Here is a 12,439-nt window from a genome sequence, read left to right as displayed (position 1 = left end):
GGCTGGTTACTTTACTTTTACTCTCCTCTAAAAAGCTAATCGTTTTTTTAGTTCTAAATAATTTTAATTCTTTCGTAAAAAAATAATTTTAGTTCTTGAACTTTCTTATTTGATATCGTCATCATGTTAAATTACTCAACCATAAAAAAAGGTTATTATATTAATAAAATGTAAAACTACAATCATTTTTAGAATTGAAACAATTCTACAAGTGAAAGAGGTCTTAAGTCAAGATATTGTTGTGGTTAAATTAAGGGCCTTTGCAAAAGAGAATTGGGAATTGTTTTTACCTTTTTGATAAATCATGCATATTTTAGTTTTACTCATACCCATTTTCATGTGAAAATAATGTGCAATCAGATATATACATAATGTTAATTACATTACATCCCCTCGAAGGTGTTGTAGAAAATAATTGAAATGGTAAAGTTATATACATAAAAAAAATTGGGGGAAAAACATGGCCACATCTGAAGGGTTAACATGGCTATATACATCAGTTATGAAACTCAGAATTAGTTAATCGAGCTGTTTAGTCCAATCAAAAGGTTCCCAATCTCGTGCGAAATTTAGTATAGCCCGTTTTTTTGCCTGTACTGACTCTTGTGTTCGGCGATGGTACATGTATTTCTCAGGGAACTCTAGCATGCCTCTTATCACATTAACACCAAGGCTATTTTTGAATCGATGCTCATCATCGGTCAATGTACAAACCCCTTGTTCAAACCAAACTCAACATGGAAATAAGGGAAGTCCTTAGGAATTGAATCTCGCAACCCCTTTTCACTTGTATCGATCAGCTTCTTTGCATTGTGCTGGCTCCACTCATCTCCAGCTTCATCGATTGCCTAAAAATGTATGAATATTCATAATTCTAGAATCATATATAACTACACCAAATGAATTCTCCACAAGACTAACAATGCTGAATTAATGCATCAAAAAGTAAAATACGTAAGAAGAAATCATACCTTTTTTAAATAGAGAGGGGTTGCTCTAACAATTTTTTTGTGGCAAAGAATACACTTTATTAAACAATGGTGATGTAGTTTTTCCAAATCAATTACTGTTTAAAAAAACACTAATTCTTTCTCTTGCTTTGCAAACATCTTTGTAAGGCATTTTTTTGAAGTTCCGAATCTCTTCCCATACATGATTGTGAACATTCCTTGTGGATGCCTCATGCTGTAAAACCCCAGACAGTATAACACTAGAACACAAATAAAAATGATGAACATTCTAAAATAATAGAAAGCTCAACCATACATTACTTCCTAGATAGCAAAATGTTTTAATTTAAGAAGTGATATGGATTTCCTACTCTCCATTAAAGTTGCAGAATGTGTCACATATTAAGGTTGAGCTAACTTGCGTTGAAACACATTTCCACAATGATTTTGATTTGACAAAATTATTCAAATTAGAATTAAATACCCATGATAAAATATTCCAACATATTAAATTTAAATGCTTTGATTTAGTTGTTACTAATGTGTTTGTTCAAGTGTTGAGTATTTAAATTCACAAGTATTAAAAGACATTAAGACCAAGGCTCAAAGCCCATGAGAAAGTGTCAAAGCCCAAGTCAACAGATCCAAGCTTATAGATCAACTCCGCTCAGCAAGAAGAAGGATCCAGAAGCCCTGCTAATTGCTTCACGATGAAGCTGCTGAGTCGAAAGGATAGAAGACAAGGCAAAAGTTGACCTAAACAACTTGGAGACAAAGCCAATCCATTTTGGGAAAGGGCCAGACCCGCAGAAAGCTGTCAAAAAAACTTTACCATAAATGGAGAGACAACCTGACGCTTACTGACCAAAAGCACTTGATCTCTGATCAAGATAGAAAAGGCAACGTTCTTATTGGCCGAAGACACTGAGCACTGACGAGCAAAATCGACAAAGGTGCCGTTTCCCTCCAACGATTATTTTAAAATTCAGACTAGGAAGGAAGGAAGGCTGGTTACTTTACTTTTACTCTCCTCTAAAAAGCTAATCGTTTTTTTAGTTCTAAATAATTTTAATTCTTTCGTAAAAAAATAATTTTAGTTCTTGAACTTTCTTATTTGATATCGTCATCATGTTAAATTACTCAACCATAAAAAAAGGTTATTATATTAATAAAATGTAAAACTACAATCATTTTTAGAATTGAAACAATTCTACAAGTGAAAGAGGTCTTAAGTCAAGATATTGTTGTGGTTAAATTAAGGGCCTTTGCAAAAGAGAATTGGGAATTGTTTTTACCTTTTTGATAAATCATGCATATTTTAGTTTTACTCATACCCATTTTCATGTGAAAATAATGTGCAATCAGATATATACATAATGTTAATTACATTACATCCCCTCGAAGGTGTTGTAGAAAATAATTGAAATGGTAAAGTTATATACATAAAAAAAATTGGGGGAAAAACATGGCCACATCTGAAGGGTTAACATGGCTATATACATCAGTTATGAAACTCAGAATTAGTTAATCGAGCTGTTTAGTCCAATCAAAAGGTTCCCAATCTCGTGCGAAATTTAGTATAGCCCGTTTTTTTGCCTGTACTGACTCTTGTGTTCGGCGATGGTACATGTATTTCTCAGGGAACTCTAGCATGCCTCTTATCACATTAACACCAAGGCTATTTTTGAATCGATGCTCATCATCGGTCAATGTACAAACCCCTTGTTCAAACCAAACTCAACATGGAAATAAGGGAAGTCCTTAGGAATTGAATCTCGCAACCCCTTTTCACTTGTATCGATCAGCTTCTTTGCATTGTGCTGGCTCCACTCATCTCCAGCTTCATCGATTGCCTAAAAATGTATGAATATTCATAATTCTAGAATCATATATAACTACACCAAATGAATTCTCCACAAGACTAACAATGCTGAATTAATGCATCAAAAAGTAAAATACGTAAGAAGAAATCATACCTTTTTTAAATAGAGAGGGGTTGCTCCAACAATTTTTTTGTGGCAAAGAATACACTTTATTAAACAATGGTGATGTAGTTTTTCCAAATCAATTACTGTTTAAAAAAACACTAATTCTTTCTCTTGCTTTGCAAACATCTTTGTAAGGCATTTTTTTGAAGTTCCGAATCTCTTCCCATACATGATTGTGAACATTCCTTGTGGATGCCTCATGCTGTAAAACCCCAGACAGTATAACACTAGAACACAAATAAAAATGATGAACATTCTAAAATAATAGAAAGCTCAACCATACATTACTTCCTAGATAGCAAAATGTTTTAATTTAAGAAGTGATATGGATTTCCTACTCTCCATTAAAGTTGCAGAATGTGTCACATATTAAGGTTGAGCTAACTTGCGTTGAAACACATTTCCACAATGATTTTGATTTGACAAAATTATTCAAATTAGAATTAAATACCCATGATAAAATATTCCAACATATTAAATTTAAATGCTTTGATTTAGTTGTTACTAATGTGTTTGTTCAAGTGTTGAGTATTTAAATTCACAAGTATTAAAAGACATTAAGACCAAGGCTCAAAGCCCATGAGAAAGTGTCAAAGCCCAAGTCAACAGATCCAAGCTTATAGATCAACTCAGCTCAGCAAGAAGAAGGATCCAGAAGCCCTGCTAAATGCTTCACGATGAAGCTGCTGAGTCGAAAGGATAGAAGACAAGGAAAAAGTTGACCTAAACAACTTGGAGACAAAGCCAATCCATTTTGGGAAAGGGCCAGACCCGCAGAAAGCTGTCAAAAAAACTTTACCATAAATGGAGAGACAACCTGACGCTTACTGACCAAAAGCACTTGATCTCTGATCAAGATAGAAAAGGCAACGTTCTTATTGGCCGAAGACACTGAGCACTGATGAGCAAAATCGACAAAGGTGCCGTTTCCCTCCAACGATTATTTTAAAATTCAGACTAGGAAGGAAGGAAGGCTGGTTACTTTACTTTTACTCTCCTCTAAAAAGCTAATCGTTTTTTTAGTTCTAAATAATTTTAATTCTTTCGTAAAAAAATAATTTTAGTTCTTGAACTTTCTTATTTGATATCGTCATCATGTTAAATTACTCAACCATAAAAAAAGGTTATTATATTAATAAAATGTAAAACTACAATCACTTTTAGAATTGAAACAATTCTACAAGTGAAAGAGGTCTTAAGTCAAGATATTGTTGTGGTTAAATTAAGGGCCTTTGCAAAAGAGAATTGGGAATTGTTTTTACCTTTTTAATAAATCATGCATATTTTAGTTTTACTCATACCCATTTTCATGTGAAAATAATGTGCAATCAGATATATACATAATGTTAATTACATTACATCCCCTCGAAGGTGTTGTAGAAAATAATTGAAATGGTAAAGTTATATACATAAAAAAAATTAGGGGAAAAACATGGCCACATCTGAAGGGTTAACATGGCTATATACATCAGTTATGAAACTCAGAATTAGTTAATCGAGCTGTTTAGTCCAATCAAAAGGTTCCCAATCTCGTGCGAAATTTAGTATCGCCCGTTTTTGTGCCTGTACTGACTCTTGTGTTCGGCGATGGTACATGTATTTCTCAGGGAACTCTAGCATGCCTCTTATCACATTAAGACCAAGGCTATTTTTGAATCGATGCTCATCATCGGTCAATGTACAAACCCCTTGTTCAAACCAAACTCAACATGGAAATAAGGGAAGTCCTTAGGAATTGAATCTCGCAACCCCTTTTCACTTGTATCGATCAGCTTCTTTGCATTGTGCTGGCTCCACTCATCTCCAGCTTCATCGATTGCCTAAAAATGTATGAATATTCATGATTCTAGAATCATATATAACTACACCAAATGAATTCTCCACAAGACTAACAATGCTGAATTAATGCATCAAAAAGTAAAATACGTAAGAAGAAATCATACCTTTTTTAAATAGAGAGGGGTTGCTCCAACAATTTTTTTTGTGGCAAAGAATACACTTTATTAAACAATGGTGATGTAGTTTTTCCAAATCAATTACTGTTTAAAAAAACACTAATTCTTTCTCTTGCTTTGCAAACATCTTTGTAAGGCATTTTTTTGAAGTTCTGAATCTCTTCCCATACATGATTGTGAACATTCCTTGTGGATGCCTCATGCTGTAAAACCCCAGACAGTATAACACTAGAACACAAATAAAAATGATGAACATTCTAAAATAATAGAAAGCTCAACCATACATTACTTCCTAGATAGCAAAATGTTTTAATTTAAGAAGTGATATGGATTTCCTACTCTCCATTAAAGTTGCAGAATGTGTCACATATTAAGGTTGAGCTAACTTGCGTTGAAACACATTTCCACAATGATTTTGATTTGACAAAATTATTCAAATTAGAATTAAATACCCATGATAAAATATTCCAACATATTAAATTTAAATGCTTTGATTTAGTTGTTACTAATGTGTTTGTTCAAGTGTTGAGTATTTAAATTCACAAGTATTAAAAGACATTAAGACCAAGGCCCAAATCCCATGAGAAAGTATCAAAGCCCAAGTCAACAGATCCACTCTTATGGATCAACTCAACTCAGCAAGAAGAAGGATCCAGAAGCTTTGCTAATTGCGTCACGATGAAGCTGCTGAGTCGAACGGATAGAAGACAATGCAGAAGTTGACCTAAACAACTTGGACACAAAGCCAATCCATTTTGGGAAAAGGCCAAACCCGCAAAAAGCTGTCAAGAAAACTTTACCATAAATGGAGAGACAACCTGACGATTACTGACCAAAAACACTTGATCTCTGATCAAGATAGAAAAGGCAACGTTCTTATTGGCCGAAGACACTGAGCACTGACGAGCGAAAGCGACAGTGATGCCGTTTCCCTCCAAGGATTATTTTAAAATTCAAAATCATCGGAGGCTCAGATATCACTATAAATAGGCCTTTCATTTGCTTCATTCCATGCAGATCTTCATAAAGTCAAAACGCTAACCAAATTACTATCTGAAGTTTTGTGCCAAAGCAAAGGAAAGAAATCTTACACTCACTCACATTTTGTGTAAAAGACTAGATTGTAGATCATCTAAAGTGTTCTATGTATTTAGAACAAAACCTTTATCACTTCTAAAGACTGTAAGGAGATACTGAGTTGCTCGGTTATAGCACTCTGTGGTAGAATAGTGTTGCGTATAGGATATAAAGGAAGGTACTTTGTATACTCGCTGACTATTGTAAGAGGTTTGTGCTCTACCTGAAAGAGCTCAGTATTGGATTAAAGCTTGAAAGGATTCTAGGGACTAGACGTAGGCAAAGAATACACTTTATTAAACAATGCTGACGTAGTTTTTCCAAATCCATTACTGTTTCAAGAAACACTAATTCTTTCTCTTGCTTTGCAAACATCTTTGTAAGGCATTTTTTGAAGTTCTGAATCTCTTCCCATACATGATTGTGAACAGTCCTTGTGGATGACTCATACTGTAAAACCCCAAACAGTATAACACTAGAACACAAATAAAAATGATGAACAATCTAAAATAATAGAAAGCTCAACCATACATTACTTCTTAGATAGCAAAATGTTTTAATTTAAGAAGTGATATGGATTTCCTACTCTCCATTAAAGTTGCAGAATGTGTCACATATTAAGGTTGAGCTAACTTGCGTTGAAACACATTTCCACAATGATTTTGATTTGACAAAATTATTCAAATTAGAATTAAATACCCATGATAAAATATTCCAACATATTAAATTTAAATGCTTTGATTTAGTTGTTACTAATGTGTTTGTTCAAGTGTTGAGTATTTAAATTCACAACTATTAAAAGACATTAAGACCAAGGCCCAAAGCCCAAAGCCCATGAGAAAGTGTCAAAGCCCAAGTCAACAGATCCACGCTTATGGATCAACTCAGCTCAGCAAGAAGAAGGATCCAGAAGCTTTGCTAATTGCATCACGATGAAGCTGCTGAGTCGAACGGATAGAAGACAATACAGAAGTTGACCTAAACAACTTGGACACAAAGCCAATCCATTTTGGGAAAAGGCCAGACCCGCAGAAAGCTGTCAGGAAAACTTTACCGTAAATGGAGAGACAACCTGACGCTTACTGACCAAAAGCACTTGATCTCTGATCAAGATAGAAAAGGCAACGTTCTTATTGGCCGAAGACACTGAGCACTGGCGAGCGAAAGCGACAGTGGTGCCATTTCCCTCCAAGGATTATTTCAAAATTCAAAATCATCGGAGGCTCAGATATCACTATAAATAGGTCTTTCATTTGCTTCATTCCATGCAGATCTTCATAAAGTCAAAACGCTGACCAAATTGCTATCTGAAGTTCTGTGCCAAAGCAAAGCAAAGAAATCTTACACTCACTCTCATTTTGTGTAAAAGACTAGATTGTAGATCATCTAAAGTGTTCTGTGTATTTAGAACAAAACCTTTATCACTTCTAAATACTGTAAGGAGATACTGAGTTGCTCGGTTATAGCACTCAGTGGTAGAATAGTGTTGCGTATAGGATATAAAGGAAGGTACTTTGTATACTCGCTGACTATTGTAAGAGGTTTGTGCTCTACCTGAAAGAGCTCAGTATTGGATTACAGCTCGGAAGGATACTGGGGACTAGACGTAGGCAGAAAGCCGAACCAGGATAAATCTACTGAGTAACATTCTCTAACTCTTAACTTCTTATCTGTTTGCTTTGTACTGTGCCTAGTAAAACGGTAAAACTGATATATATATATACTGAGTTGTGTGTTTTTAAGTACTGAGTTCAGGAATAGACTCTAGCGCTATTTCCTGACTCAATGTTAGAAGCAGTCTTAGTCTTGGATTAACTAAAGCTGCCTCTGACCTTACTCAGCATCACTGTGCTAAACAACTAAGTGAGAAATCTTAAGTATAAAAAGAAAGTCAACCTTAAAAGGGAAAAATTTTAAATAGTTCCTTAACCCTCCTTGGAACTAATTCTCATATTAGAAGCGACCAACAACCTGCATAGTTAAGATGCAACAATGACCAGGCACAACAGGCTGCGACTGAGGTAACATGAGATAGGCGAAGTTTGCAATTGACACAACAAGATGTTTTGGCCGGTTTGGGTTCTCAAAGTAGAACACGCAGCATTCTTGCTGAGTCAAGATGCACTACCCAAGAATATTAGTGTCCGAGGACTTATGATCATTGTCTGCCCCCTTCTTAGATTTTAATAAGAAACAACGGATTTGTTCGTACCTCAATAATACATCATAGTGCACAAATCAACCAAGAAACAATTGTTAACCTAAGGGAAAACTCATGATTTTAAACATTATACCATCAAAAGCAAAACAAAATGAAGTTTTCACATTTAGTTTTATACATCCATAGTTCAAAGTTAAAGATTGTACATCTCCCTTTTAAAAAAACTCGGATATATTAAGAGACAACCAACATAAATAGTAAAGAGATGTTCATCAATGTGTGGCTTTCATAGTGATAGTTAGCAATCCAAAAAATAAGATAAAAAATGTAAAATTGTGATTAGTTTTACCATAAGTTTGTCAGCTTCTTCATGAAGCCCTTTCATTCGAAGTTGCAAGGCCTTAGCTACCAACTGGTTTGCACTTGATGTTTCATTAACTGTTGAAATGCCTTCAGAAGGTTTGTACATTTCAGAAGTGATGACTTTTGACTCCACATTTTCATCTTGGTTAGTTGAACCAGCAGGATCATTATTATGCTCTGCACAATTTTGCTAGACACTGCAGCATAGATGATGTCTGCATTCTTAGGACTAAAATCTGGCCTTTTTGGTCTTCCCCATGATAAAGAATCGTGTACTTTCAGAGCTCTCATCTGAGGATGTCGGACAGAAACATCTTTGAAGTAGCTCGATCAGCATTCTGATGAAAAAAAATCATATTATATTAAGATCTACAATCTCTTTCTGAAAGCTAAGTACCTTTTTCACATTTCTTTCACTTTGACCATTAGCACCACTTTCTTGTCCCTGCCCTCTAACTGCCCTCTCTTTGTATTGTTTATGGCATATAGATGAGCTCGCGCTAGGGCAACTGTATGAGATACTGCAGAGATAGCTAACTGGCCAAGAGAACCGCATCTTTCTTCTACAACCTGAAAGTTACAATGTTAAAAGTAAGATAAGAACAACCATAATCATGTCTTGCTAGATATAGAAACAAGAAAAGAACCTGTTCCAGATTTCTTCCTTCTCGAGCTGCTTGCTCTTGGGCATGTTTCAGTGCTTTCATTCTCCAGTTGGCACCTCCATTATCTTTGTTTATCTACTGCAAAAAGATTATATTACTTATTAGGGCCCGTCCTCATAATTTACAGGCTTAGAGGCCGCTCCTAAGACTCGAACCCGTGACCTCTTCGTCACACGACAACAACGGTTACCATTGGGCGAAGGCTCGTCCTCAAAATATATTTTAATACATGACAAACAAAAAAGTATTTCATTAATTCCTTATTTATCAACATATTAAATCTATTTGGTAAAAAATTAAATCAATCGCCACATGTATATATCTTGTATCCAAAATTGTGTCATGTGGGAAAAAAATTTAACAAATAGAATATTTTCCATTTAAAATCGGTTAAATGTCACTTATAGAAGTACGTCAAGAGGAAAATATTACCAAATGATATGACAAAATTTTGTATGACCAAATATGAGTTTAATTCCTATATTCAAAAAATCAATTGAACCTCTTTTAAATTTAAAACCTAAATAATCTTTAAGGCTTTTTACATGAATATCACAATTGGGCCCCTTTACAGCCTCCCTAGGCCAGCGCACTCCTGGCCTAGACCCAGAGCCGGCCATGTTACTTATGTATAATACTTGTATATTTTCTGTTAAATAACGTTCCTATAAGGTTTGTGATTCTGTTAAATCTTTACTAACATCACGAAATCAATTCATTAAATTAAAAACAACAACCCTAACATGCAATTCCCAAAATTGTTCAAAACCCTAACAAAATCAATTCATCGAATTAAAAAACAAAAACCTGTTGTGCAACACAGCTCTGTCGTCAGAGTCACTAGAGATACCAATGGAAGTGTACCGAGGAGCAAAAGGGTCGGGGAAAGGGAAACGGAAATGGAAATGGATTTTCAATTTCAGAATTTCTGTCTTAGTGAATTTCTTAGGCCATCTCCAACCCATTACGCTATCTCTATTTCTATTTTCTATTTTCTAAACATCAAATCTTATTTTTTCTCCAACCCACTACACCATTTATTACACTAAAAATAATATTCTCTACTTTATTCCATTTTACATAACACTTTAATTAATATCTTATTATATTTTACATATATTATTATTATTATCATCAATAATCTATAATAAAAAAAATTAATTCAAAAATAAGAAAACAATGTTATTTAATTTTAAATAATTAATAATATATTTAACTAAAAAATATAAAAAGAAAAAATATTTATTTATGAAATATAATTTAAATTAAAATAATAAATATATATAATTAAATTAAAACAATATATATATATATATATATATATATATATATATATATATTAAAGTATTGATTTCCACCAAAATAAATTTTGGTGGAAATCAAAATCAATTTTGGTTGAATTATCAGCTATTTTGGCGTAGAAATTTGGTGGTGGTTGGAGAAGCCAACCACCACCATTTTGGCATTTCCAACCCTTATTTGTTGAGGGTTGGAGATGCTCTTAGAATTTGTTTTGGGGAGTTGTTTCCGCTTATAATTTTGGGACCAATTAACGTACAGTTTTTTTTATTTATAAAATTAAATTTTTAGACCTATTTCAATGGGTTAAATGCACAATTGGTCACTCAACTTAGATGGTTGTCTCAAAATGATCGCTCAACTTTAATTTGTCTCAATAAAATTACTCAACTTTGAGTTTTGTCTCAATTGGGTTACTCTTGGGATTTCAGTGATTAAAATGCATCATAATGACATGGGGGACACTTCAACATGAGTTAACTCAGATCTCTGACCGAAACGAAATGTGACAGCCACCTGTCATATATTTTTATGAAAAACACTAAATTTTATTTATTTTTTCGTAAAAATATCGACACGTGATAGCCATACGTTGAAGTGTCCCCCATGTCATTATGATGTGTTTTAACCACTAAAATCGGCTGAGTGACCTAATTGAGACAAAACTCAATGTTGGATAATTTTATTAAGACAAATTGAAGTTGAGTGATCATTTTGAGACAACTTTGTAAGTTTAGTGACGAATGATGCATTTAACCCCTATTTCAATATATGCTATTAAATTAGACAATTTCAATTCTTATACCCAAAATACTCTTAGACTCTTCAACTTTCTATCTCCTTAATTTCCCAAATCGTTGAATTCTACAATAATTTCTTCAACTTTCAACCCGCATACCTACATGTTAAGCTAATTATGGTGGACAGTAACTTCGACTTTAGTCATCTGTAACTTAGATAATGAAGTTGAGGTAGAGAAAGTAATGATTTTTTTATTATTCACAAATTATCATTTTGGTTCACAATTTAATAAATAAGAACCCATTTGAAGTTCTCATTTTATGATATGGGTTCTTATTTCATAAAATATGTACCCATATCATATTTGCGAACCATTAAATTTACTTTAAACATTCAAAATTATGTAGAAGATGAGTTAAAGAAGAAGATGATGTTCAAAAAATTTACTTTAAACATTCAAAATTTACTTTTACTTGTTCTTCATTGTTCTTAGTTTTTGTTTTCTTCATTGTTCTTAGATTGAAACGTGGTACTTAAGAGTGTTGTTTGCTCTTCTTTACTTTAACAGATAGAAAAATTACTTATGCAAAATACTTGTATATTTTCTGTTGTTTTTTTGTCTTGGAAGTTCGGTGTATCACTAAATCTCCCAAGAGAATGAGGCATTTCTTCATTGGAGATAGCTACATCGTTTAATGGAGTGGAAGAAGTGAAGGGAAGAGCATGGGCATCTTCGGGAGAGACCAATGGAGAAGGTGTCGAAGCAGCATTAGTAGTGGAGGAGGTTCCGGCAGTTAGATTCTCAAGGTTCGTTTGAACTTCTAAAGTTATGTGCAGGTGAGTTTCTACAGGCACTACGTTGATAACTATTTCAGACGACGGTTCAAAACCGTCGTTCCAGAGAAATTGAAACTGTCACGGGACTCGCAGCCGTCTGATGGTATTACAGATGACGGTCGCATTCTTTCATCCTTAATAGCTTCACATGACACACGTTTATTTTCATTCTGTCATCTTCCTTATGTTACGATGACGGTGACGGGAAACAGGCAAACGTTTAGCAGCAGAAATATAAATTTTTTACCTATTTCCTTTTCTCAAGATCCGTTAATCGTTATTTCATATAAGGAGGGATTGAACATAAATACCTTTATGACGATCAATCTACCATTGCAAACGAAGTGCCCACAACTTCAAAAGAGATGGAAACTATCTACCAATCTTCCCCTACCCGTACAGA

The 12,439-nt window shown here is 34.0% G+C and overlaps 1 pseudogene; it reads right to left on the bottom strand.

The window, feature by feature from the left end:
• Window positions 1–4,429: 4,429 nt before the first annotated feature.
• On the bottom strand, window positions 4,430–9,779 carry LOC136236002 (uncharacterized; annotated as a pseudogene).
• Between the last annotated feature and the right edge of the window lie 2,660 nt (window positions 9,780–12,439).

Source organism: Euphorbia lathyris, chromosome 7, assembly GCF_963576675.1.
Source record: "Euphorbia lathyris chromosome 7, ddEupLath1.1, whole genome shotgun sequence".
NCBI classification, from domain to species: domain Eukaryota; kingdom Viridiplantae; phylum Streptophyta; class Magnoliopsida; order Malpighiales; family Euphorbiaceae; genus Euphorbia; species Euphorbia lathyris.
This window is presented reverse-complemented; position numbering and strand designations above follow the sequence as displayed.